Source organism: Podarcis cretensis, assembly GCF_951804945.1.
Source record: "Podarcis cretensis genome assembly, chromosome: 2".
Classification (NCBI taxonomy): Eukaryota; Metazoa; Chordata; class Lepidosauria; order Squamata; family Lacertidae; genus Podarcis; species Podarcis cretensis.
Genome location: NC_137171.1, coordinates 86,913,275 through 86,941,133, shown reverse-complemented (window position 1 = coordinate 86,941,133; position 27,859 = coordinate 86,913,275). Strand labels below are relative to the sequence as shown.

Here is a 27,859-nt window from a genome sequence, read left to right as displayed (position 1 = left end):
TGATGTGGTTCAAAATAAATTTGAGTCAGATGTGACGCCAATAACTGCATCCTGCAAGCAGCACTCACACTGACTCCAGGGGGCATTTGCCTACTTCAGTAACAAAAGGTGAGGTTCCTCAACTGAACACCTTCCACTCAGGCAGGAGACAAGCCTCCTTACCAACACAAGTGGCAGAGGGCATAAACTAACGCCAGAATTCATCATCAGTTCAGGAGTCATTAATAGCCTCCAATTCCCCAAAATGCACACCGTTCTCATAAGGCCTCTAGCACTGCCTTCCATTCCAGCCCCAACTCTCCCTGGGGAGGGGAGGAGTGAGCTGCAGTTATTTTTTAAAAATTGGTAACCATGCAGGAGACACACACACACACCAGGCTAGGCAGCATTTAAGGTGTGTGTGTGTGTGTGAGAGAGAGAGAGAGAGAGAGAGAGAGAGAAACAAATTAAATTCCCTAATAATTAAGGCTGCACTCCTTCACTTAACTTGTTAGAAACAAACTCACCTGAAATCAGTGGCATTTGTTTGCATGTTTAGGATCAAGGTAAAAACCACAATTCTCATAAAGTGAAATCTATAAACTGAGTGAGTGACTGTATGGAAACAACTGGCTTAGCAAAGTAAATAGATCTGATGATGTGATTATCATGTGGGAAATGACTGTTTGTTGGGAGAACACTGGTTTTTTAAAAAATAAAACAGTGTGGGGAGATCCAGAAAAGTAAAGTTTAATAAAATTCAATATACTATTTTTGAACGTTCTATTAAAGATAAATTAATAACATTTTACATGAACATATAAAGCTGCTTTATACTAAATCAAACCCTTGGTCCATCTATGATGCTGAAGCAGGTGTGCATCTGGTCAGTGGATGGGAGACAACCTTTATGAATCCAACATATGCCACCTTGAGTACCATGATGGAAATAAGGTGGGCTATAAATGTAGAAAATAAATACTTCTAGTTCTGGCTCTCCAGCATCTCAGGCAAAGGGGCTTCCAAGCACTGCTACTTAAGATCCCTTTACTTAGAAATGCCAGGAACTGAAGGTGGGACTTTTTACATATAATGCAAGTGCTCTATGAGGGAGTGACGGCCCCTCCCCTAAATATCTGAAAACGATGGCACTTGCTAGTGGAACAAGCAGTCCAGATCTCAATAGGGAATGTTATCAATAATTGGACATTCTGAATGTAAGTACATAGTTTAATACACATTCTAATTTGGCAGGAGGGGTGTTTTAGTGTCCCTGAAAAGCTTGCTATGGTATCACACAAATGGGACAGAACACCCAGTAATCCAGCTGTGAAAAGCAAGAATTGCCCTCTGGCTATTGTTTTTGCAAAATCTACCAGAGAGGAATACATGCATGTTAGGCACAATGGGATCTTAATCCAAACAGGCAGATCAGGTTAAAGGGAGGAATCAGCAGGATCCAAAACAAAAATACAGATCCAGAGTGCAACACAGCGGATTACCATCTAGCATTCCCCACAGCGTCTTGCTCTGTTACACGATCACATATTCTGGATCTAAACTTCCTTCCCACCCACACAGACTCGATATTGTCTCAGCACCACCAGCACTGTAATTTACTAATATAAAACAAGTTGAACTATGCAAACAGTCTGAAGCAGAAGATTTTATTTTTAAGCCTCTTCTCTTTATAACCCACTTAAGAAATTATCTCTGCCTCTAGCTGCAAGTTGTAGGGGGATGGCCTGCTAATTTGCTTTGATTTCCTCACTCTGCACAATTTGGTCACAACCAGTATCTTAAGAGAGAGATATCGAGTCACTCATTTTACCCACTGAGTACATACAAAAGACTTTGAGATTGTTCAGGAAGCAATTAGATGCTATACAGAGGGAAATGATGTTTTCAAATGAATAACCTTTGATGCAGTCAATAGCCCTGTGCTCATCCTTTGCAGATCCCTCTTCCCCATCATTGCAACAACAAAAAATGGATGAATAATTTTTATTCCACTGAAAGGGCAATAACCAACTGTATTCTAAGAAGTCTGTTTGCTTACAGATTTCATCTTAAGGGAGGGGGGAAACTACTTCCTAAAGGCAGCTTTCGATCTGAACTTTTCTTCCTGCTGTGTTTCTAAAAGGATTGTTGTAAATGTTAATTTGTACGATATTGAGGATACTTCCTTCAAAACACGTGGGCATGAGGGAGTGGGGAAAGGGTTTTTAACTAGAAAGGCTAAATCCCACACCTCTTCCTAATTTACCAGATTCCTAACTAGGTTCATTCTGTAACTACTGATCTCATGTAAATTCTGCCTATACCCTCCTTGCTTCACAATCCCCCAGTCAGAGCTGGTCAATCCAGACGCTTAATCAATATGCATAAACACACGGCTAAGGTGATGAGAGAGAATTTCACTGGATGGAAAGGAAGAATGCACACACACAGAAAAAATCAAAGGGGAAAAAAAGGATCAAATATTCATTTATTGATTGGACCCAGACCACATCTGAATGTCTGCAAAGCCCTGCACTCAAATATGCTGGAGCCTTGTGAGTGTGCTTTGGACACAGATTTTATACCTGTATCACACACACACACACACACACACACACACACACACACGACCCAATAACTAGAACAGTGGTTCTAGGAAAGCAATTCTGAAAAGCAAATATGCAAGCAAGAGCTACACTCTGTATAAATGGGCTTATTTTTATTTGAACAAATTTATTCTTTACCTAGACATTTACCCTGTCTTCCCGAAAGGGTTCAGGGTGGTTTACAACCTCCAGTTTTTGTTTAATGTAAAGGCTTATACATATGCATTATGGATAACACCTACACACAACACACAACAGCCTCTCTTATTCACTCCACAGAGCTATATTTATCATCTGGGTGCAAGGAGGGTTGTTGTTGGGTGGCAGAGCTTCGGAGCCTTTCCTAAACTACACCATAATCAGCAAGAATAATTCATGAATGAATAACCCATAATATGGTGCTACGTGCTTTTCGAAGGGCTGTGCAAAGGCTCCTTGAATTCTTACAGCACTCCTGGTCCAGAGAGTCTCTCATTACCAGATGGGGGCAGGAAAGGGGGGGGCTATTCTGCTTAACGAACTAGGCTATACCACAAGACCCATCAGCAGCCGCCACCCTTAATACCAATGAGGGCAGTGTGGGGTTGGAGTCACTGGACTGCTGGCTGGCCAGATTAGCTCCTGCTTGCCCATTAAGGAAGTTGACAAGCAAGGAGAAAGCGGTTTCCTTTTGGAAGGAGGAACTCTAGCAGGCTGGGTGGAGGAAAGCCTCGCGGCAAGGAGAACCAAGGTGTGGGTACCTACATCCTGCCTCACAGCAGCCAGGCAGCCCCGCGGGGACGCTTCCGGCTTGGCTGGGGCATCTCTCGCTAAGCTCACGGGGCTTCTTCCCAAGCCAAAGGGACGACTCGCTCCCCAGGCAAAGTTCTTCAACTCCGGGCGCCATGAGGGACGGATTTAGGGAGAAGAGGGTCGAGCAGGCTTGGGGCAATGACGCCAAAACTAGGCTAGGGGAGAAAATGGTATCCCCCCTCCCTTTAGACTTGCTGTGGGTTGCAAGATTGTGCCCTGGGGGGGGGTCCTCTAACTGCCCGATCTCAGCGGTCCACCGTCCCCGACATCCCAATAAAAGGAAAATAGTGATAATAATAAAAATCTTTGCGATCAAACTTTTTCCCCTTTGCAAATCGGGAGAGCGAGAGAGGGAGCAAGGGGGAATGGCTGGTGGAAATGACACGACCATCTCCACCGGGTTCATTGCGCCGACGAGGATGACTGGAGAGTTGAGTCACTTTTCGCACTGCGAAGCTGCTGCCCTCCCCTCGCCAGCCTCCGAAGCTAGAAGAGACAGTGTCTATCCAAAGCCTGCTTCTCTCTCTCCCCACACACGCACACCCTCCCCGCACACCCCCAAGGAGAAAAGGAAGGAAAAGATGCAATACAGCAGGCTTGCCGAGCCGCTCGCCAGGCGCCGGCCCCCCTCCCTCCCTCCCAGCAAGGCGGAGGCAGGCAGGAGCTCCTGGAGAATAACCCACAAGCGCAAGGTAAATGCGGAAAGAGCTGGCAAGCGGCAGTCGGAGCGCCACGCTGCACCCGCGCAGCCACACACGCAGGCTGCCGTCCTCGCTCAGCTCTGCTGCAGTTTTCTCCCCCCGCCGCCTCCAAGCGAGCTCCGTCCTTGCCTACTTTCCCCCCTTCGCCCAGGCATGGTGTGCCGAGGGGTGTGTTTGCGGGAGGAGAAAGGCAAAGAGAGAGACCTCCGCATGCACGGAACCAACGCGGCGGCACATTTTTAGTGCCTCCAAAGCTCTCCAAGGAAGCGCTGCTGCTGCTGCTGCTGCTCCTCCTCGTGCTCGGCCGCCGCCGCCGCCGCCGCCCTCCACCCCCGCTCGGCTTTCCCTCCCCGCCGCGCATCTCTTGCTAGCGTCGCTGTTACAACCACATGCGGATCCATTCCAGTCCTTTCCATTCCGTTTCCACCACCCGCCACTACGGCCGCCGCTAACCACGCGCGCACACACGCCCTTCTCTCGCGCGTCGCAAAGGCTGCCGAGGTGCCGCGTTCGCTACGCACACTTTTTAATTGCCAGCGCTCCTCCGCGTCTCATTGTCAACTCTTCCCGCTCCGAGCCTGCCTCGCCGGCCACATTTCCCTGCTTCCTTGCAGCCTCTCTCGCTCTTCCTGATGCCGAGATCCCCTCGGGAAAAAGCCTTCCGACCACACCATTCCGGGCTAGCGTTTCTGGCCAAGCGATGAGCCGGTCCCCTTTCTCACCCCACCCCCATGCCACATTGGTGTGTGTGCGCGCGCTCGTGCGTGTGTGTGTGTGTGTGCTCGTCTCACGCGCTTTCCCTACTTTACGATCTCCCCGGCACACACAGCGCACATACCAAAGACACCACCACCCCAAATAATAGCAGCGCCGTGGCGTCGGCGCCGCCGATCCCACCCAGCAAAAGAATCCAGCAAACTCCTCTCTCCTCCCGCATGCAAAAGAAAGGAATAAATCAACTAAATGGAAAGCGGGTCTCTCGCCGCGTCTGGAACCGCAAATCTCTGCCCCCCACCACCTCGCCCCCAGTAAAACAGAAAAGGCTCCCTCCGAGCTAAGAAAGGCTGAACATCTCCCCGTGTGTGTGTGTGTTTTGTGAGTGTGTGTCTCTTGAATGAGGCTCAACTATCTCGGAGCTAAGCCAGGGAAGCGGAGAAAGGCGTTTCGCTACGCTCTCTCAGTCCTCTCCATGCAAACCACCTCTTTCGCGTCTTCCTCTCTGCAACGATCGCTTGCTTTTTTCAAACAAAACAAACATACAAAAAAAATGCCCACCCCAGAAACGTATCCACGGAAAGCCTCAAAGAGGAAAGTTAGACGGGGTGACTTACAGCTTGAATCGGAGCTTGCTTCGGAGGCGCCTGCCATGATTACATTCCACACCGAACAACCCCCGCGCTGCAACTCCGGGCTCCGCGCTCCACTTGCTTTTCTGCCGCCGCCGCTGCTGCCCAGCATGAATGGAAAGGAATGCAGCGCAGGGTTCCAATGGAACTCCAGCCTCGATCTGACTTCCCAGGGAGGCAGACGGAGAGACACATTCAAAAGGGGCTGCAGTCGCTGCTCGGCTCGCCCGGATTCGGCCTCTAGAGGGCGCCCACACCTGTGCAGACCGGCGCGCTAGAGGAGAGGAGGAGGAGAGAAGAGAATGAAGAGCGGGCGAGGGGAGGCCCGCAAGCCGAAGGAGGCTGGCGCGCTCTTAAAGGGGCAATGTCGCCCGAGGAGCCTTAAAAGCGGTGATGCTGGCAATGGCTTGTCGGAAGAACCTAGGGTGCCGCAGGAGGCGGGGCGGGGAGAAATGGTCTCAGGAGCAAGAATGGGTCGGCGTTCAGTAGCAGCAACACTCTGGACGTGGAAAAGCGTGTCTTGCTTTGCTTTACAAAGGGATGGTTGTCCGGCTTTGCAAAGGGATGCAAAAGCTGCTTTGGCTAGGACGTAGAGCTGAATTAAAAGGTTCGCAGCAAACGCGTTGCAGGCTGAACCGCGATCGTGTCATCGCCGGTGAAAATCCCCTTGCCACGGAGAGCTGTGAGGCATGGGGCACAATCCCCGAACGTTTCTTCAGAAGTAAATCACGCTGTGTTCAATGGGAAATAGGAAGCTACTTTTTACTGCTCCGCCCACCTCAGTACTATCTGCACTAACCGGAGGGGCTCTCCAGGGTTTGGGCAGAGCGGACATTCCTAGCCCTAGCTAGAGACGCCAGGAATTGAAGCTGGAACCTTGTTCTATGCCTCAGAATGGCGGGGGGGGGGGGGCAGGGCCAAGCCCAAATAGCCTAAATCAGGGTTGGCTGGAGATGATGGGAATTATGGTCCACAAATATTGGGAGGGCACAAGTTTGGGCAAGACTGGCTGAAACTTTTGGCAACAGTGCAACCAGTACATGAAAAACAGTGGTGAGCTGAGGTCCTTTTAGATTCTGGACTGAATAGTCATATGGGAGGTGATGTAGGAAAAAATACATCCAGGCCTGCTGCATTTGTGGGAGGGGGCTGTTCATTCTGCCCCAAAGCAGAGCTGTAGCTGGGGCAGGGGGTAGCCAGTTTTTTTGCCCCGGGTGAAGCCTCCAGAGGGGTGAACACAAATGCATGGAGGGTTTTTGCCAAACTGGGTCTTTGAACCGGATGAAATAAAGCCTAGTTTCGCCCCTGCCCAAAGTCCTGCTCTGATAGCAGCACTCCTGATCAAAATTTCCCCAACACAACACAGAAAACCTTACTTTTCTTTTTTTTTTACATCATTACTGTAGATCCTTTTCCTCTGATCAGAGCAACACTGCAACATCGGATTCACCTGAAGGTTCCCCGTTTTATATATCACTTGCTTACAGTGCAGACCATCTCCCATTGATTTTTTATTGAGCTGGGCTAGGCTGAGTTCCAAAGTACATTTCCGGGGAAGCAAGTTCTGTCGAAATGGGATTTTCTTCCCATTTAGAAACAGAGAGTAAAGAAGGAAGGGCCCAGGAGGAACAATTAATCTTTCAAGTTTTGAAATTTCAAAAGGACTACGGGTGGTTCTTGAACATTCACATTTGTTAACCAGTGTAGGCCTCCCCCCCCCCCCCCCAGCGCATGCTTTTCAGCACCAACAACAGGAAATAAGAGGAAACTTTTCACTGGATCTGTAGCTAGAAAAATGATGTCAAAAGTGTGTCATCACACTTCATATATCGGTATCTATGTTTGGAGGGGAGTCCCACACATAGCAAATAAAATTACACACACACCCCCAAAAAAATCCAGAACAGTGGCAAAACAAACATGTAAAGCCATCTAAAGAAACTTCATCTATACAAAAACATATTGTTTTACATTTGTGAAACAAATTTCACTGTGGCCAGCTTTTAACCCACTATGGAAGCAGACTACTAGACCACATAAGCACCTAGAAGCTAAGAGTTAGTGAATGCACTATACCTGCACTGGTATTCTGCCTCTCTGTGGCAAGCGATTCCCACCCGCTTGTAACATTTAGGGTGCTTCCTGATGGACATTTATTCTGGGGTCAGTGCTCTTCACGCATGCATTTTTTATTTATTTTTGCAGTGTCCACACAACATCATTGTCATTAAAATGCCAGCCTACATTCCCCTCCCCATTTAAACTGGATTTATACTTTCTAAAGGAATAATAATAATAAAAAAAATCAGTTGCCACTTGTGACATCTTTGTGACCCATTTGCAAATGAAGCCTCTATCTGGAAATGCTCTTGGAAGTACTTTCCTCATGAGACATAGTCCTCATGCTGTAAACCTCCACATCCTAGCCAAACATTCCTTCGTGGTCACTTGAATGTATATGTGTAAACTCACTGTGAAGGTTGTGATGAAATGTCTAATCAGTCATTCCAAGAATTACACCTAGAAGCGAGATTGCTCACTACAGGGGCACCATCTTTGGTAGTTAATATATGCATCTTAACTTTTGGTAAATTACCCTTAGTTGTACGTTATCTAACACTTCAAGCATCTGATGAAGTGGACTGTAGTCCAGGAAAATTTATGCCAGAATAAATTTGTTAATCTTCAAAACTCTGTTGATTTTGCTGCAACAGAGTAGTGTGGCTACCCCACTGGAAATACGGTAAGATTAACATGCATTTTGCCCCTAAGGGCTGCTTTTCATGTTAGCATTGTATCATAAAAAGTGTCTGAAAGATAAAATTATCTCTATTCACTCTCCCCACTACATGCTTTGTTTTAGAAACACCTTACATCACTCCCTCATTCCTGTTTTAATTTATTTTAGTGTGTGTCATATGTTGGGAGAAGGCGATGACAAAAAAATGAGCAGGGAAGATAAGAGCATGTTCTACCTCAGAGTCTCTTTAAGTGTCATTAGAAAACGAACAATCAAGGATTCCCCCAAATCAAGTTGTTTAACTTGTAACTTGATGTCGGCAAATGCTGTTGCCAATAAAACCACCAGTTACTTATGATAGTTTAGATTACATCCCAGATTCTTCACTGAGCAAAATCAGGGCTCATCAGTTAGTGAAGCAGGATATTTTTCCCCAGAACCCAGGTTTTCAGTGGATGCAATCATTGCAGCTGCTCTGCCCACTCCCTCTGACAGTCCAGGTAGGGAGGTGTAAACATATTTCAGCTGCCAGGGCAACCACAAAGCAGCTTCTTAAGCCCTCACCTGAACCACTATAGCCTCACCACACCTCCACTGCCACTCGACAGGCCTCTATCCCCATCTTCCTGATTTATTTGCCAGTCCCTGTATTAGCCCTGACAAAAGCGGATGGTAGCTCAGCAGGAAGAACAGTTGCACTCCAAGCTGTAGTAGTTTCCTCTTAGTGTATCAAAAGGGAAAGCAGGGGGTATAATAAGAGTCCAGCTAGCCTTTCTACTTATGCTCACAGTCTTCTGATAGAAAGGGTGATATGAGGATCAGCACAGCAGAGGAAAAGGAAATATCATCTCACTAAACTGAAACCCATTCAGAATTTTATATGATAGCTTGTATGGATATAGCTTGGTGATAGAGCACATGCTTTGCATGCAAAGGATCCCAAGTCCAGTCCCTAGTATCTCCAGGTAGGACTGGAAGAGATACTTGTTTGATACACTTGGGAGTCACTGCTGGTCAGTCTAGGCATTACTGAGCTATATGAACCAATGCTAAGACATTTTCCTATATAGATTTTGATATGCCAATTAGCTGGCATTAAGGTTGCCACTTGACTGGACAAGAAAAGAAGATCCAAAAGGCTGGGGTGGGGGAGACACTGATGAGACCAATTCAAAACCACCCAAGTGTGTGATGTGGTGGTTACAGTCTCAAGCTAGGATTGGGGAGTCATGGGTTCAAATTAGGGTATGCATCAGATTCAGATGAATCCAAATCCTAAAGTGAAGCGAGACACTTTGAACAGATTTGAAGCTTGTCCAAGCTGCACTGGGTCTGTCCAAAACACCTTGAACCTAACTTAGGTCCTCTGAAGTGCTTCATAATGCTTTGGAGAGTTGATCGCTTAAGAAGCACTGTAGGTAGTGCGTCTGCAAAAAAAAAAATTGTCTCCACGTTTGCTATATACATAAAATGTCAGACAAGGGAGAAGAAAACTCTTTTGTGACTGACAGGTTTCACTTCCAATCAGAGGGGACAATTTTGTCAGGGTTCTCCAATCACAATGCTTTAGGGTAGGGATGTCGGATTGATGTGTCACCTTAGATATTCATAGAATCAGAGCTGGAAGGCACCACAAGGGTCATCTTGTCCAACCCCTTGCAATGCAGGAATCTTTTGCTCAAGATGGGGCTTAAACTCTGCCAACTGAACTATGTATGTAGTCTTGTTTTCTCTGGTTCCGTGCTCTCTGCTTGTTCCACTGATGATGCTTGCTTGGAAAATGCTAGACATTCATGTCCTTTTTGTTTGTGTCACATACCCACACATCCAACACTGACTCAAAAAAACTCTTGAAGGTGCTATGCACAGAAGCTCCTGCACCTATTTGGATTTTTTGCAGAAGTTATCAGTTCAGAAGGGCCTAATATGCCTGCAAATTTTATCCAGTTGTGCCAAAAGAGAGGGAGGTAATGTGAGATATAAACATATCCAGCTCTACTACCACTCAGGTGTAGACCCATTGACATCAATGGACATGACTGACTTAAGTCTATTGATTTCAGTGGAACTGCTAGGACTAGGACTAATGATGGCTACAACCCACAATAAATAAATCGCTGATGGCTAGCCACTAGTTTGATTAGAAAGTGTGTTCTGGGTTGGCCAGAAAATAAGTTCAGTCCCATCACAGATCCAAGCATTACAGTTGCCCTGTTTTGTAAGCTTGAACAGCTGCCATTTTGTACTCCAGAGGTCTGGGGGGGGGGGGCAGTGAGCGAGAAGTGCCTTCGCCTGCCCTCGCTGTGCCTGCTCTGCAGATGGACACGAGGCTTTTATGCCTCAGAGCTGTCAGTTCAGCATCTTTTAGCGGCACTAAATTCACTTAACTCAGAGATAAAATTATAAGGAGGAAAAATCATAAAAGCCATAAAAAAAGATTAATTGACAGTTTCAGTTGATTATTTGTCTTTCAGAAGCACGCTCTGTGCCAGCTACTTTTATCATCTCCTTTCTTTTTCCTCTCTGCTCCTTTCTCACACTCCTCTCTTATCAGTTAAGGAGTAAGGTTACCTCTGCTGGTAGGAGTTTGAGTCCTTCTCCAGTTGGCCTAGTCTAGCTCTCCTTCTTGGCCTTTTCACTTCTTTTTCAGCTGCTGGGGAACATTATTTGTCTCTACCTTTGCCCACACTCTGGTATTGCTAAATGCAGCCAATCAGCAGCATGTCTCTCTCTCTCTCTCTCTCTCTCTCTCTCTCTCTCTCTCTTGTGTGTGTGTGTGTTTTTCAGGAACAAACACTGTTTTCAAAAGGTTAAAGGAACAGCAAGGAAAAGTTAAGAATGCCAAAGGGGATAACTACAGATTATATACAAATGCCTGTAACAATATCCTGACCTTTTTCCCCAAAAAGAAAAACAACTTTGGGGAGGGCAGGGACTTTGGAGTTAAGAAGTAGTAATAGGGGGTGGGGGAAGTGATGCCTTAAGCTTAACCCTTCCTTTGCCTGGTCCTTCTCCACTGCTTTACCCACTGTGGATCCCAAAAGCATAACTTCCACTGAAATCAGTGCTATTTAAGACTCTAAACAAGCGTACTGGAAAAAAAAAGCTTTACTAAACAGAGTAGGGCTTACTTCTGAGTAAGCATGCACAGGACAGCATTGTAAGCACATACTGAACATTAATCAGCGAACCAATGCAACTGAACAATGTAAGGTAAGGTAAGCACCCTGATCATAGTTATCATTTTGGGTATAGCAATGCTAATAGCTATGATCAAGCAACAGGATGGTAGCTGTTGAAAATGGAAGTGTGCATAAATGCTAACCAGCTTTCCTGAAATGCTATTCAATCTGAGAAATGCAGGGAACTGTTAGATGGAAATTCCTTATTAACTCTCACTGTCTGTGTTCTAAGCACCTGATTCCACAACTGAATGCCAAAAGGGCTTGGCTGTGGACACACTCCAAACAGGTGGTATTCCAATAATGTTGCTAATCTGTTCATGCATGTGAGACTAGTTCAGCAGTTCTCAGGCCCTCCTCCATTGTCCCACTTTAACCCCATATAGGGACAGAAAAAAGACACAGCATTGACCTTGAGAATGCTCGAAATGTTTTCCTTTATCCACAGCCAAATTATTACAACATCTGAGATTAGGTTGGGCAGCCAAGCAGGCACTAAGTTTCATTTCATATATTTATGAAATCTATTGCTCTGGATTCCCCTCAAGGCTCCTGCTGTGAGTATGAATGAGAGATCACAGCTCACATGTGCATGATAGCAGGGATCACACTATTAGGGGTCAGTAGTGGGCCCTCAACGGTTCTGGTTCCCGGTAAATGTCTGCCCCATATCCACTGCTGGTCATGGTCATATGTATTCTTATCCAAGGAGCGGAGCTAGGTAGATTGATGTAAAAGAACCGAATGATGTATTCTGACATTCCTGTTGAAAACACCCAAGGAAACCAAATAAGTGGACAGTGGAAACACTACAAAAAGAATAAAATGGCACTTTCCCCAGTGATCACAATCCACCATCTATAAACCTAAAAAGGATAAGAAAGTACCGTATTTTTCTGTGTATAAGACGAGCTTTCTTGATCCAAAAATGAGGTTAAAAAATTAGGCTCGTCTTATACATGGATAGCACTGAGGGAGGACATACGAATGATTTTTTTGGTGCGAGCCCGAGATTGTAAGCGGCGATTGGCCGCTTGATTGTTGACGGGGGGTGCCGAAAATTGCTCACCCGCCAGAACGCAGCACACAACCGCTCGCGTCGCTTACAACTGCCGCTTACAATCTTGGGCTCACACTTCGTTCCAACGGGTGAGCGATTTTCGGCATCTCCCCCCCCCCCAATAATCAAGCGGCCAATCACCGCTTTAAAACTCGGGCTTGCGCGCCATTCCGGTGGGTGAGCGATTTTCAGCATTGGCCTCTTGATTGTTGTGGAGGGGAATCCCGAAAATCGCTCACCTGCCGGAACGCAGCACACAACCACTCCCATCGCCGCTGTCTGATCGCCGCCATTAGCCCTCCTGCCAAGACAGCTGCTCTTGTTGCAGCAAGGGAGAGTGTGATCGCCGCCAATTCAAGGGGGTGCTCTTTAGAGAGGGCAGTAGTGTCCCCCCTCCACTTACTGTTCCATACATGTACAGTGGTACCTTGGTTCTTGAACTTACTCTGTCTTGGGAGTCCATTCGACTCCCGAAACCGTTCAAAAACCAAGGCGCAGCATCCAATTGGCTGCAGGAGCTTCCTGCACTCAAGCGGAAGCCGCGGAAGCCACGTTGGATGTTTGGCTTCTGAAAAACATTTGCAAACCGGAACGCTTATTTCCGGGTTTGCGGCATTCGGGAGCTGATTTGTTCGACAACTAAGCCGTTCAGGAACCAAGGTACCACTGTATTCTTCAGGTGCTCCAGTGTCTCTAGCCAGCTCACTAGTTCTATACCTGAGTTTCTTTTCCTGTGTGTGCTTTCCCGCTTGGTATGTTAATTGATGGTGATCAAGGTCACTCCCATATAAATGATTCAATGGGTTTCTGTAGTAAATATGAATGCCAAAGGCAAAACATCCCCTTGCTTTAAAATAAAATATGACTCTTTGATCTGCGCTAGTAACACGGCTGTCAATATTTCTTCATATCTTGCTGTAACCAAAGCAAATGCTCTTAGAATGCACTGGTTGCATACACACTCCCATTTACTCTGCATCAATGGCACTCCCACCACTGACTCGGGAAGCAGTGTGCATACGACATTAGCCAAAGTCTGTATCCATCTTGTTGTTTTTAGGAAACACAGCATCTTGATATGTCTGCCCCAAACCAGTTTCTATCGAAACTCAGAAAAAGAGCTGATTTTGAGCTAGTCATGTGTACAGAGCCACTCCCTTTTTTGTGATACCAGGAGCATATACTCAAGATTATATTCGGCAAGGTTCCACATCTTGTTGAGAAGATACATTTCCCTCCTGCCCCCACTCCCCCCATAAGTGCCCATGCTAATGAAAGTGTCTGAGATGCAGCAATTCTATAAACGAGTAGTGTGTGTAATTCTACATATGTCTACTGAGCCCTACTGAGTTCAGTGGACCCATTCCCAGAGAATATGTATAGGATTGCAATAGGTTCAAAACCAGGGAGGAGACAATCTGTGCCCCTCCAGATGTTGTTTCGGACTCCAGCTCCCATTGCCCCCAACCTACATGGGCCAATGGTCAGGTGAGGGAGGGATGATGAGAGTTGTACTCTGTCAACATCTGGAGCAGTGTTTCCCGAACTTGGGTCTCCAGCTGATTTTGGACTACAACTCCCATCATCCATAGATAGCAGGACCAGTGGTCAGGGATGATGGGAATTGTAGTCCAAAAACAGCTGGAGACCCAAGTTCAGGAAACGCTGTTCTGGTAGCTCAAACGTTCTTCACTCCCTGCGTTAAAAGGAGGAAATGGTTGTGGTCTGCTTACTAACAAGCCAAATTCAGAAGCCAGGACAGAACAGGCTATTTTGGAGAAAATGAACACAGTTATAAAAAGAACCTTTACCAACTGTGCACAACGTGGGATCGAGTACAAGTTCAGGAAGTGGTGGCACAAATATACATGTGTGTGCATGCATGCATGTACGCACGCACATGCACACACAACTTTTATTTCCAGTTGTGAAATGTAGAAGGCTAGGTGAGAACTTTGCCCGCCCCGAACTGAAATCTTTCTCCAACAGCAGCCTAAAATGGGACCTCTGCTCCCAATTAAGACAAATATGGAGGCACCATGGGTGAGGCAAGAGGTTAGGGCCCTGCTACTGGAGCTCAACCAGGCCTTGCTGGAAACCCGGTCTAAATGTCGGTTGACTCAGCAGGCCCTTCCCCCCCCTCCTTCTCCCTTTGGTACATCCGCCCGAAGAGGCAGAATTTAATACCTGCCTGATTGCAGCAACTTTGAAGAGCCTGGATTCGGCGTGTCCCCTTTCAGTTAAGCGCGCACGCGCACCCCTTTCTTTTTTGGTCGCATTGCTTATTTGTGTATAGATTACGGCGCCTCGGCTTAAAAGCTTTCAAGGCAGAGGAGAAAAGAACGAATGAACCAATTCTGACTAAAGGAAGGCGGGCGGCATTGGGTTACCCCCTCCATCGCTCACTCCTTTTTTATTTTCCTCCGCGCCTCCCCACCGTGCCCGCAACTTCATTTCCGGAGGCTAAATTTAGTGAATTCTTTTCACATTAAAAACTTGTCAGGTATTCACATCCAAAGAGGCTTCTGCTTTGCTCTCCCAGGGGAATTACTGAGACAGAGAAAGCTCTTAAACATGTAAGGGAGAAGGAAGGGAAATATTCCAGCAATCCCCCCCCCCCCCCGCAAACTCTCCTCCTTTCTGTGTTGGTTAGAGAAACCGGGCGCTTTGGCCTCATGTTCTCTGGTTACTCTGTGCTGTCCTGTAGACATAATTTAACAAGTGCTTCCCACGCTGGGCATGACCTCTGAGTGGGCAACCCCTTTCCCTGCTTCCATTCTGCGCGCACACACAACACACACACACAATCCATCACTCCAGGCATCGGTAACTGACTGTCTCTGTGTATGTGTATGTGTGTGCGTGTGTTGTTTGTGAGCACTCCAGCTAGCCAAAGCTTTTAGCTGGGTGAGTCGAGGGGAACACAGGGAGGTTGAAGTGATGGATGTGCTTAAACATGCTCAAACAAAAAGCACAGTGATTCTCATAAAGCTGATAGTTCCTCCCCCAGGGGACAAACCATCTGCGCAGCCAGACATTTGACTCTGGAAAGGCAGTCAAAACTAGGTAGGAGGGAGCTGCAAACTATACCCTCAGTGGAAGGTGGGGAATGTTGCTTCTGGGGCGGAGGGCGGAAAGAGAGTTGGGGGAGGAGGTTTATTCTATGATGGCAGTGTGTTCCAGCAGTCAATTCCAGCTCCCAATTCTCTAGCAGACATGCAAAAGGGCCAGTATGCATATTTAACTCACCCTAGAAAGGTGCTTTGCTGATGCCAGGAGCAGAGAGGATGGGGCTTTGCAATCATAGAATTGCAGAGTTGGAAGGGACCCTGAGGGTCATCTAGTCCAACCCCCTGCAATACAAGAATCACAGCTAAAGCATTCATGACAGATGGCTATCCAACCTCTGCTTAAAAACCTCCAGTGAAGGAGAGTCCACCACATTCCAAGGGAGCCCATTCCACTGTTGAACAGCTCTTACCATCAGAAGCTTCTTCCTGATGTTTAGTCGGAATCTCCTTTCTTGTAACATGTAGGCTGCCCACTTACTCAGGAGTAAGCTCCATAGAACACACTTGTGACTGCAGGAAAGGTCCAATAAATAAAGCACTGTTCGTTCCAGCAAAGTGTCACATGATCATACCAAGTGAACCCTTAAATTGAGCTGTGCCTTCCTCTTGCCTTTTCCTATATGTATGGTGACATTCTGTTTCCCCCCTGTCACAGACTGTTAGGGATGCGGCAGATTAAACTGTAGAAACTGACCTTTGTTTCACACAGACCCCTGCCTTCTTAAGGACATGATGCTCAAAAGTGCACAAAGGCCGACCTTTGTTTCACCTTATCTGATCATCTTAAAGCAGAACATGCCACTGCATCAATTTTGCAGGAAAGGTCCAAATAATATGCAACTTTTTCTTATGATAAGGGTCTTCAGGTGGAATTAAAAGAAGGCAGGCTTCTTTTCTCCTCCTTTGCTGCATGTCCAAGCTGCACGTTCTTCAAGGAGAATTTAACATAATTTGCAAATTAGGCCACATGAATTTTGGGTGCTGGATTATGGCAATCCTGCCACTAGCCAGTTGTGCCCAGGGGGAAATGGAATGGGCAGTGATGAGACTTGCAAAGAGGAGAGGGCATCTTGTTAAAGGCCCGCCCCCCCCCCATTTTTAAAAAATCTGTAGCTGACACATATATTTTGTTTTTATTTAGAATAAATATTTTATCATACCTGTTAATATTTGACTGCTTCTTTAAGAAACAAGCTGCAGAGGAACAAGGAGAGGAGGTGAAAAACAGGCTCTAAACTCGGAGTCTAAACAAACATTCAGGCCTTTGTAGAGCTGCATATAGAACAATCTTCCTGACATGTAAATGCTGAATATCTAGTCTGGAAGAGGTGTTCAGTTGCACATAGCCATAAAACTTGCATAACCTGTAGTTTATAATAAATAAATGCAGTAGAATAAATGCTAAACTTTAAATAGAAACATAATATACTTGGTTATTATAGGGAGACCTGTGTGCCTGTTCTTAAGCTGCTCACAGCTGGTAGGCTCCTTCAGGAGAAAGAAAGGCGGACATAAATTCAATAAAATAGCAATAGCTACATAAAAATGTAAAAGAAGCTGTATAGGATCAGGTCAAAGGCTCATCTGTTCCAGCTTCTTGTTCTCACAGTGGCAAACCAGATGCCTATGGAGCTTGCAAGCTGGATCTAGGGGCAATAGCTCCCTCCTCACTTGTGATTCCCAATAACTGGAATACCTTTTGCAAACGCCCTTTGACCTCAAGGCTACTCTCCTTTCTTAGGGTTCTTTCTTTATCTATAAACATTGGACAGCACTTCAAACAGAGGACTTCTTCAAATAGGTCACATGGCAATGCTCATCCAGAGTGACAAACAACCTTGGAAAATAACCCAGAAATTCCAGATCTGTTCTGGCTTCAAAGATCTGATCCTCTCTATCCAACCCCCTGCCTTCTGCCATACCTAGCCAAGCAATATTTATTTTCAAAAAGCAGGCAACAGAAATGGAGGAAAATTCCACAAGGGTTGAATGTGTGGGAAACAAATATTCCCTTTGAGAATCTTGCAGCTTCCTAGCAGCCTGGCCTGTGGTTAGGTCTAGATTAAGCACTGCCCTCAGTACTCAGCAGAGAAAGACTCCAGAAATACCCTGCTTAATTATCTAGAGTTTCCCAGAGTGAAAAATGAGTCACTTCCATTGTTGTGCCCCTTGTCTTTAAAATTCTCTGCAACTTGCAACCTAACGTTCCCCTCCACTGCAAAGTAAGGCAGTAGCGTTGCCCTAAATGTAATTTTTCACCCAGCTGTCACTGGTAACAGTGGACTACATACCATAATACTCCACTTCCATTACCCCTGCCCGCCCCCAATAAGAGTTTTTGCCTACTTGAAAAGCTGGAGAAAGGTAGCAAAGGGATAGGGGTGAAAGTTTAATACAGTGGTACCTCGGGTTATGAACTTAATTTGTTCTGAGGTCCGTTCTTAACCTGAAACTGTTCTTAACCTGAGGTACCACTTTAGCTAATGGGGTCTCCCACTGCCGCAGAGCCGCCGCCGCACAATTTCTGTTCTCATTCTGAAGCAAAGTTCTTAATCCAAGGTACTATTTCTGGGTTAGTGGAGTTTGTAACCTGAAGCGTCTGTAACCTGAAGCATCTGTAACCCGAGGTACCACTGTACCTAACATGTTTCAGATTTCCTCAGTACCTCATCAGGGATTTTCAAACACAGAAGTTTGATTTTTGTTATACGATCTCCACTTTCTAATGCCCGAGGTTTCCAGATTTGCTGCACTTCCCGAAATATCATCTGGATGTGATGACTACATTCTTGATAATTGCACCACTCCCTTCTCTTTAATTATCAAGCTCTCTCCACCACCCCACAGCCACCATTTTAAAGCTGTTTATGTACAAGTCCAGATACTTCACTAGTTATCCTAGTAACCCGCCTTTTATTTTTTTCACTCTATCAAATATGTATGTTTGGACTGGTAGCTCTCTTCCTTTTTACCTATTTAAAACCTGAGGAAGAGTATATATGCATAGGAAATGCATGAAGAATCATACTGGGAAAACACAGGACAGACTGAAATTGAATGAAATGAACCGCAACCAGGAGTGCTTGTGTGGGCACACCCTTAGAGTAATGGCAGAATCCTGTTCAGAATACAGAATAGGATGTCCTGCTGTAGGAGATTTTAGCACTATGGACCCTATGGTGTGAGTTTATGAACACCTTCACATATGAATGCTAGCAGATGAGAAACTACCACGCAGGTCTGAAAAGAAGGGAGTCTCTTAAATATTTCAGCATAAAGTCCCCCTCTGTGTTCTTTAATAGGTCCTGCCTGCATTGTTCCTGCAACATACTTTATATCCTTGGTTTTAATGCTTGCTATGCGATGTGCATTTTAGGAACTGTAAGGAACTTTTAAGGCATTTCTTTTGGTAAATAAAAATAAGCAATAACAACACACATCAGTATAGCTCCTTCTGTATCTTTGTACATGCAGACCTGATAGCCTCTGTTGCCAGCCCACTTATGCTAAAGTTCCTCCAAGTCCGAGAGCAGCACGATAACTCTTCCCATGCTGATGGAAATCCCCAAGCCCTTACGGTATAGGTAGAAAACCTTTCAATATGCCTCACTATAACTTGGATTGTAATCAGTGGCCTTTGATAGGGGCCCATATGGTTTCCAAATGTATTCCATTATGGTTTTTCAATCTGCCAATTTCCACAGTTTTCAAGCGAAAGCTTTTTCCTTCACCTTTAACCGACAAGGCATCTCCGATCAATACAATCAGTTATGCTCCAGGTCTTCCATATACCCCAGGACAGCTGGCATGGGGGGCGGGGGGGGGAGGGAAGAGGTGATAGTGAAGGCAAGATCAGTTTCAGTGCTGCTGTTTGCATCTGACAGCAATACTGGAAGCAGAAAGGTCACTTTCCTTATCTGTATCAAAACCAACAATGATTGTGCACTGCCCTCTCATTACAGGCTCAAAACAAGCTACCAATGACTGTGCAACTCAGGGGAATGTTGCTTTTCAGCAAAATTCGGGTGAATCTGTTCTCAGCATTTCCGGTTCCTCTTTAGAAATTTCTGGACCACAGAGATGTTCCAGAATGAGGAAATCTCCCCATTTTGAAAGTTGACTTGGAAATATTTTTACTAAAAAGAAACTGACAGCTGCTATTCTCTGGAAAATGGGAGCAAAGCTGTGCCCATACATTGCAATACTGGACAATCCACATCAGATTAGGGAGATGGTGTTGTCGCCGGAAATCCCCCCCCCCTTAACACGTGTTTCACACAAGCACCATACTCACATACACGTATCTCCCCCTCTAACCCTAGAGATGTTCCTTTAGAGGGCCATCTCTTAAAGAAAGCCTTCCGTAAATAAGGAAGCGCGAACCTGACAGCTTTCCAAAATAGCGCTCCACATCGCCCTATCTTTATTGCCAGTAGACCGGCCGCCTGAACTTTACTGGTAAACAACGGCCGTCTCAGCCAATCAACATTGTCGAACAGCGCCCCTTGCGGCAGCCACGCTGGTACTGCAGGCTGCAAGCGCTTTTCCCCTCACCTCTTGACAGCTCTCAATACAATGTTTCCGAGTTCAATTGACCGTGACTGATCTAATCAAAATGTAGCAAGTTGCTTCCGAAAAGTGAAAGTACTTTGAACTACAAGGACAATATTCTTCATAAATTCGCCAAAAATCAGCCGTACCTCGGATTTTCATCGGACCACTTTTATTCTACTCCATATTACAAGGGCTATCGAAGGGGGGTGACCTGATGCACGGCAGCCATAATCCTTTGACCGGGCAGTCACGTACTCTGGAGAGCTTCCCAGCTGATGTGATCACCTTGATGGCCATCGTGATGGGCCCAGACGAAAGGCTATCAGGAACACAATAACCGGCATGTTTTAGTGTATTCCGCACAGACTCTCACAAAGGACTCTGGCCAGGATTTCCCCTCAGGGGGCAGGAAACCTCGCCCTTCTTTTGTTTTTGAAAATGACTCATGTGGGATGGGGAGAGGGGGCTCCGGCCAGGTGTCAGGACTCTCGGATTACCTGTGTAACCCCTCCTCGACTCCTCCCAATTTTGATGTAATCGTGATGTAAATATGATGTAATTCTGGGGGTGTAGCTTGGGGGATTAGCAATTAATAAAAGTTAGGGTCGTCCTTTGTTCGGGGCTTCCATCTTGCTTCACCTCGTGGGCAGTGGAAGTCCTGTCGCGACAGTCTTTTCCTTAAATAAAGACCGAGCCTACTGGCTGCTGTTTTGCTCTGAATTGCTCTGGTTGGTGTCTTCATTTGTCCAAGAGAGCCCTCGGATTTTCCGGTAACAGTTTTGGCGACCGTGCTCAGGGACACTTGGTTCTCCTGCAGAGGTGAGAGGGGAGATAGAGGGGATCGGGCGCCACTGGGCAACCTTAGCCCAGGGATCCTTTTCTTCCTCTCCCTGCCTCCTCTTTGCGGGCGGTAATCAACCGTCACCAGAAGTCCGACCAGAGAGAGCAAAGGCGAGGTAAAAGCCGGCTAAAAGAAAAGGATCCCGGGATCTGCGGGGGACATCTTCGAACGTGAGTATGGTTTGAAGAAAACACATTGGGTGGCGGGTGGAAATAAACGTCCTCACGACAGCCAGACTTTCCTTCTTTCATTTCCGACGTTCCCTCTCGGGGTCGGCCAGGAACGTTCAACTTTATCCTTTTCTCCCCCGATCCTCCCCTTTCGGAAAGTGGCCAGGGAGGTCGCGGAACTTTACTATCTGACGTTCCCCCTCGGGGTCGTCCAGGAACGCCAAAATCTTTCCCTTTTTCTCCCCCCAATTTCTTACGCGGAACGTATCCGGGGAAATTGTGGTACTTTACTGTTTTCCGACGTTCCCCCTCGGGGTCGTCCAGGAACGTCTTATCTCTCTATCCCTTTTCTCCCCCGTTTTCCGTCTTGGAATTGAGTCCGGGAAAGCGTGGCTCTTTACCGTTTTTCTCTGACGTCCCTCTCTCGGAGTCGTCCAGAGGCGTCCTTCAAAGCTCTCTCTCCTCTCTCTCTCCTCTCTCTCTCTCTCATCTTTCCCTTTCTCTCCCCTCAATTTCTTACGCGGAACGTGTCCGGGGAAATTGTGGTACTTTACTGTTTTCCGACGTTCCCCCTCGGGGTCGTCCAGGAGCGTCTTATCTCTCTATCCCTTTTCTCCCCCGTTTTCCGTCTTGGAATTGAGTCCGGGAAAGCGTGGCTCTTTACCGTTTTTCTCTGACGTCCCTCTCTCGGAGTCGTCCAGAGGCGTCCTTCAAAGCACTCTCTCCTCTCTCTCTCCTCTAATCATGCAAATGAAGCCGCCCCTCCTGCCCGGCGACCTTTGTTAGGGATGACCCGGGTACGTGAGAACGCAAGGTCATTTGTTTCCTTTCCAAACTTTCATTTTCTCGGACCCCAATCTGGCATTGCACTGCGCAAGCGTTCAGTAGGGGCTCCGAACTTAGTCACAACGGCTAGGCAGGAGGCTGTCGTGAAGGGTAGAAGGGGCGGCTCACGGATTGGGGCCCCACACTAGGACCAGTTGTGTAGGCAGTACTGCGGTGAAACTCTAGGATTTGTGTTTGTGTATCGGGTAAAGAGAGAGACCCGTGAGTTCAAGGCTGATGTTTGAGAGTTGTGAATGTGAGATTAATTACGGTTCAATAGTAGACGAGATTAAGCTCTATAGGGATAAACCGAGGTACCTTAATTACTGAGAAAAAAAAAAAAAAAAACAAAAACAAAAAAAAAAAAAACTATTTCTCTGCCTTCTCTCCACCCCCCTCCTTTTTTTCTTTCTTTTTTCCTTTTTCTCTCTCCCCATTTCCGGTCCGACTATCCTTTAGTCTGTAGGACGTGCCGCTAGCGGAACCCCATTTTGTAGGATAAAGAAATGGGAGCCCACGCTTCCCAACACTCTGACTGGACTCCTCCTGGCGACAAGGCTTCTATGAAGCCTTTCTGCTCTAGAGAGGACTCCGATACCCCTCTGCAATTTGTCCTCCTCAACTGGAAGGAATTGAGAGGGAGAAAGGGACTCTCAAAATCTAAACTGAGGGATCTCTGTAACGTCTCGTGGGTTGCCTTCACCCACCACCTGGAACCACTTTCTAAATGGCCACCTCATGGTTCCTTTAACCTCACAAGAATGCAAGCACTTAAGTCCTACTTAGCTGACGAGAAGCCCCGTCAACTATACTACCTAAATGTCTTTGTCGAAGCCCGCGAACTATTTCAACGGCAGCAAGCCCAAATTGCCCGCCAAATGGCTGTTTTAAAACCCAACGGACCCCCTCCCTATGATGAGATCAGAACCCAGGAGGAACAGCTGGAAAGGACCCTCGTTCCTTTCTACTACCCCGAACCACGGGCTCCCCGACCGCCAGGACCTGGGGCAGGTGACAGAACAGAAGCTGGAGGAGGGGGCGCGGGACTAAGGGAAGCCGTAACAAATCCACCCGATGCTACCCCTTCCCAAGGTGCGGGACTAAGAGAAGGCGTAACCATCCCACCCGCTACTGCCCATCCTCAAAACATCCTGAATACCTCGCCGTCCGACCCACCCTCAAATATACACAACTTAAGGGAAGGCCCAGCAGACTTGGGCCTTGAACCCTTACTCAACGGGCAACTCCTTAACGGAGGAAGAGAGGGACCCGTCTCCAGCAGGACTAGAAACAAGGATACTCCGCAAAACGGAGACATAGAGGGCGCTTTCCCTCTGCGAGCATTACCCATACCCCCAGTCAGGGCAGGAGACCCACCCCGCATGGTTTTTACTCATCAGCCGTTTCTTACTTCGGACTTGATGAACTGGTCTGACAAGATGCCCTCCTTAAGAGATGACCCTGACAAATGCCACCGTCAGGTGGCCACCATCTTCTCCACTCACAACCCCACTTGGGCAGATGTGCACATGCTACTAGGGGCCCTTTTTAATGAGGCAGAAAAGAGAGAAATACTAGCAAAGGCGGGGGAGGCTCTAACCCGAGAAGACTACCAGCCAAATCGTCCTGCCTCCATGGCCCCTCTAACCGCCCAGACGATCCTTAATGATCCGGACTGGGATTATAACACCACCGACGGGATATGGGGATTAAAGATTTTTAAAAAGGCCATCTTAGATGGAATCAAAGCTGCTGGTCAGCGAACCGTAAACTGGACAAAAGTCCAAGCCATTCTGCAAGGGCCAGAAGAACACCCGTCCGACTATTACTCCCGCTTGGTATCTGCAATTAAAACCTGGGGAGGGATAGACCCGGAGAGCCCCCAACATGAAGTCATAGTAAAAGGCTTCTTCAAAGACCAAGCAACGGCAGATATACGGAAGGCCCTAAACTCACACCTGGGATATGATGGAAAAACTATAACTGAAATTCTTTCCATCGCCAAGTCAGTCTTTAATTCAAGGGACGAGCGGAGAAAGAAAGATCAGAGGCCCGACTCTCCGCGAGTATTAGCTTATGCAGGAGGGGTCCCCCTTTACAAAGACAGAAGCAACCAAAGGGGACCTGACTTCCGAGACAAACGTATTTGCTACAAATGCGAAGAAAGAGGACACATAAGGAAATTTTGCCCCCTCCTAACTGACACTGCAGGACCAGAGTACGGAGACACAAAAACTTACAGAACGGATTATCGGGACCCTGTCTACCCCAGACCCAGAGGATCAGATACCTCATATGGATATATTCCACCTAAAACCCAGCCGCCACATCGGGCGGGTCCACCCCCTCCACAACCTAGACCCAGGAACCCCACTCAAGATCCAATAAATCCCTTCAAGCCGGAAAACCGCACCATTGATCCAGCCCATGAAATGGTGATAGACGAGTATAAGTCGCATTGACAACTAGAAGCAGATCCCGCCTCTTTCCCCTTTCTTTGCCCCGTCTTGCAACTATCCTCCTCCGATCCGATCTGCACTATGCAAATCGATGGCCAATCTTACGATTGCCTCTTAGATACGGGAGCCACTTATTCCACCCTCACTAACAGCCATTTGATCCCCGGGGAAGAAACCAGAACCGTAATGGGACTGGATGGAATTCCCCGAAACTGCCCTCTTTCCAAGCCTGCAAAAGTTTCCGTTGGACCTCTATCTGTTAAGCACACCTTCTTACTGACATCTAGCCCTGTCAACCTCTTGGGGAGGGATCTGCTCTGTAAATTAAACGCCACCATACAATGTGGCCAAGAAGGGATTTACTTACACATGCCAAATGAATCCCTCTTCAGTTTTCAAGGGGTCTTACAGGAAGTCCACACTACACCCATTGATCTTCCACCCGAATTACTAAATAGCGTTTCCCCTTCCCTATGGGGAACCGAGTCGACCTCCGTCGGACTCCTAAAGTCCGCAATACCAGTAAAGATCAACTACAGGAAGGATTTACCATTCCCCTGCACCAAGCAATACCCACTTCCTCCAGACGCCATAGACGGACTGACCCCGATGATCGAGGAATTCTTGAGGATGGGAGTTTTAGTCTCATGTGCCTCTCCTTGTAATACCCCCCTTCTTCCCGTCAAAAAGCCCAATACAAATCCCACCAAATGGCGCTTGGTACAGGACCTCAGGCTCGTGAATTCCTTTGTCATCCCTAGACATGCTGTAGTCGCGAATCCGCACCATCTTTTAAGCACCATCCCAGAGGGAACTGTGGTCTATTCCGTCATAGACCTATGTTCTGCCTTCTTCAGCATCCCCGTGCACCCGGAAAGCCAATTCCTCTTCGCTTTCACATGGCAGACAGGGCAACTAACGTGGACCCGCTTACCCCAAGGATATGTAGAATCCCCGGCCATCTTCTCATCTATACTACATCAGGATTTGTCCGACGTAAACCTACCCGGAGGTTCTGCCCTGAGGCTTTACGTTGACGACATTTTGCTCTGTGCACGGGATCTGGAATCCTGCAAAAGGGATACTATAGCCCTCCTAAACATACTGGCACAAAAAGGACATAAAGTATCCCCGAAAAAGATACAATATTGTAAAAAGGAAGTTAAATATCTTGGCCACATCCTAGGAGAGGGCACCCGGGCACTAACTACAGACAGAATTGAGGCGATAACCAAATTACCCCTACCAAAGACTAAGAGACAACTCCGAGGTTTCATCGGAATGAGCGGGTTCTGCCGAGCATGGATTCCGCGCTACGGAGAATTCACCCGCCCCCTTACAGCAATGACACATGACAATGCCCCTGATCAACTACAATGGTCTGCAGAGGCGCTTGAAGCCTTTGAATCTATTAAAAGAGAATTGAGAACCTCACCTGCCCTCGGACTCCCGGACTACAGACTACCCTTTTCTCTATATGTGCACGAAAATAAGGGAGTCGCTTCGGGTGTCCTCACGCAGCAATTTCAAGGAAGGAATAGGCCCGTCGCCTATTATAGCCTTCAGTTGGACACTACTGTACTAGGAAACGTGGGGTGCCTTAGAGCTGTAGCAGCTGCAGCCCTGCTGCTAGAAAAAGCGCAGGAAACTGTCCTAGGACACGAACTAACCGTGAACGTTCCCCATGCTGTCGCTACCCTCCTTAGCTTACAAGGATGTCAACGCTTCACAATACAACGCTTAAACAGATACGAGGCCATCCTCCTCAGTCCCTCAAATGTCACCATAAAAAGAGTAAATTCTCTCAACCCTGCAACCCTCCTGCCCCTCCCTGACGACGGCACCCCACATCACGACTGTTCTCAAATAGTCCGCCATGTGGAAAAACCACGGGAAGATCTTGACTACCTTCCTTTAACAGACCCTGACCTCATCCTCTATACAGATGGAAGCTCCAAGGTTGTGGGAGGGGAACGAAAGAGTGGATATGCCATAGTCACAGACAGCGAGATCTTAGAAGCACGACCTGTCCATGCCAAATACAGTGCGCAAGCGGCTGAACTAATCGCCCTAATCAGAGCTTGTGAATTAGGGGCAGGGCAAAGAATTACCATCTACACAGATTCAAAATATTGCTTCGGGTTAGTTCACGCCACGGGCCAGATCTGGTTGCAAAGGGGTTTCTTGACTGCAGCAGGGACCCAAATTGCACATGCTACCCTGGTACAGCGTCTCATGAACTCTATACACCTTCCTGAAGCCATAGCAGTAGTACATTGTAAGGCACATACGAAAGGGAGAGACTCAGTCTCAACAGGGAACCGACGCGCTGACAGCGCGGCACAGGAGGCAGCCCTTCAACCCTTCTCTGCAGACAATGAGTTCCAGGGACCACAAGTTTTATCAGACATAGATTTCACAAAGATGTACAAAACTGCGACCCCAGAGGAGGTTAAAAGATGGGAAGAACAAGGGGCCCACTTAGAAAATGGCGTTTGGTACTTCCCAGACGGAAGGCTCATAATGCCCAGACTATGGGTACCCAAACATTTGAGAGTCCTACACCAACGTACCCACTGGGGCAGAGACAACCTTATAGACACAATGCAACGCTGCTGGTATGCCCCAGGTCTTGCCCTCGCCGCTAAAGCTGCTGTAAAGAATTGCCATACTTGCCAGAGCTTTAACCCAAAACATACCGCCAGATGTCCACCAGGGGCCAGACCATGGGCTTTTGTCCCATTCGAAAGTCTTCAGATAGATTTTATAGACCTACCACCCTGCCTAGGCTACAAGCATGCCTTGGTAATCATCGACCAGTTGACCGGGTGGGTCGAATGTTTCCCCACTCGCAGAGCAACTGCACACATTGTTGCAAAGATTCTATTACAAGAGATCATACCCCGCTTTGGAGTTCCCCGACACATAGACAGCGATAGGGGCTCACATTTCACATCCGACATAACTCAACAGGTTGCCAGTGCCCTCGGAATTAAATGGAAGCTACATACCCCATACCATCCACCGTCCTCAGGACAGGTCGAAAGAATGAATCAACAGCTTAAAACGCAGCTCGGAAAACTTTGTAAAGACACTGGCATCAAATGGGTCAACGCCATGCCACTAGTCCTCCATAACTTAAGAGCATGCCCCCGAGGAAGCCTCAAATTATCCCCCTATGAATTACTATTCGGAAGACCCTCCCCAGTGTACAATACCCAGTTTCCTACCTCAGAGCTAGAAGTGGGCGAGTCAGAATTAACTAAATACGTAATACAGCTCCAGCAACAACTCATTCTTCTCCACAAATACGCCGCCTCAGGCCAAAACATTCCCTTAGATGAGAATATCCACCCGTACCAACCAGGGGATTGGATACTGGCAAAAACTTACCATAAGGTACCCCTACAGCCCATCTGGGAGGGCCCCTACCAAGTACTTTTAACCACTCCAACTTCTATTAAGGTAGCTGAAAAGACAGCCTGGTTGCATCACACTCGCTGCAAGCCTGCTTTGCCACCCGAACCTGCCTC

The 27,859-nt window shown here is 47.2% G+C and overlaps 1 protein-coding gene across 4 annotated transcripts in view; it reads right to left on the bottom strand.

The window, feature by feature from the left end:
* Positions 1–5,688, bottom strand: part of PLXNA1 (plexin A1) — a 313,030-nt gene extending 307,342 nt beyond the window's left edge. Inside the window, exon 1 of one of the 4 annotated variants that reach the window (XM_079964486.1) lies at positions 5,410–5,688. The gene's annotated coding sequence lies outside the window, so the exon portion shown is untranslated. Of the gene's footprint in view, positions 1–4,599; positions 4,817–5,409 lie in introns of those variants that run through there. The other 3 variants (XM_079964484.1, XM_079964487.1, XM_079964485.1) reach the window with 3 other exon arrangements.
* Positions 5,689–27,859: the final 22,171 nt, after the last annotated feature.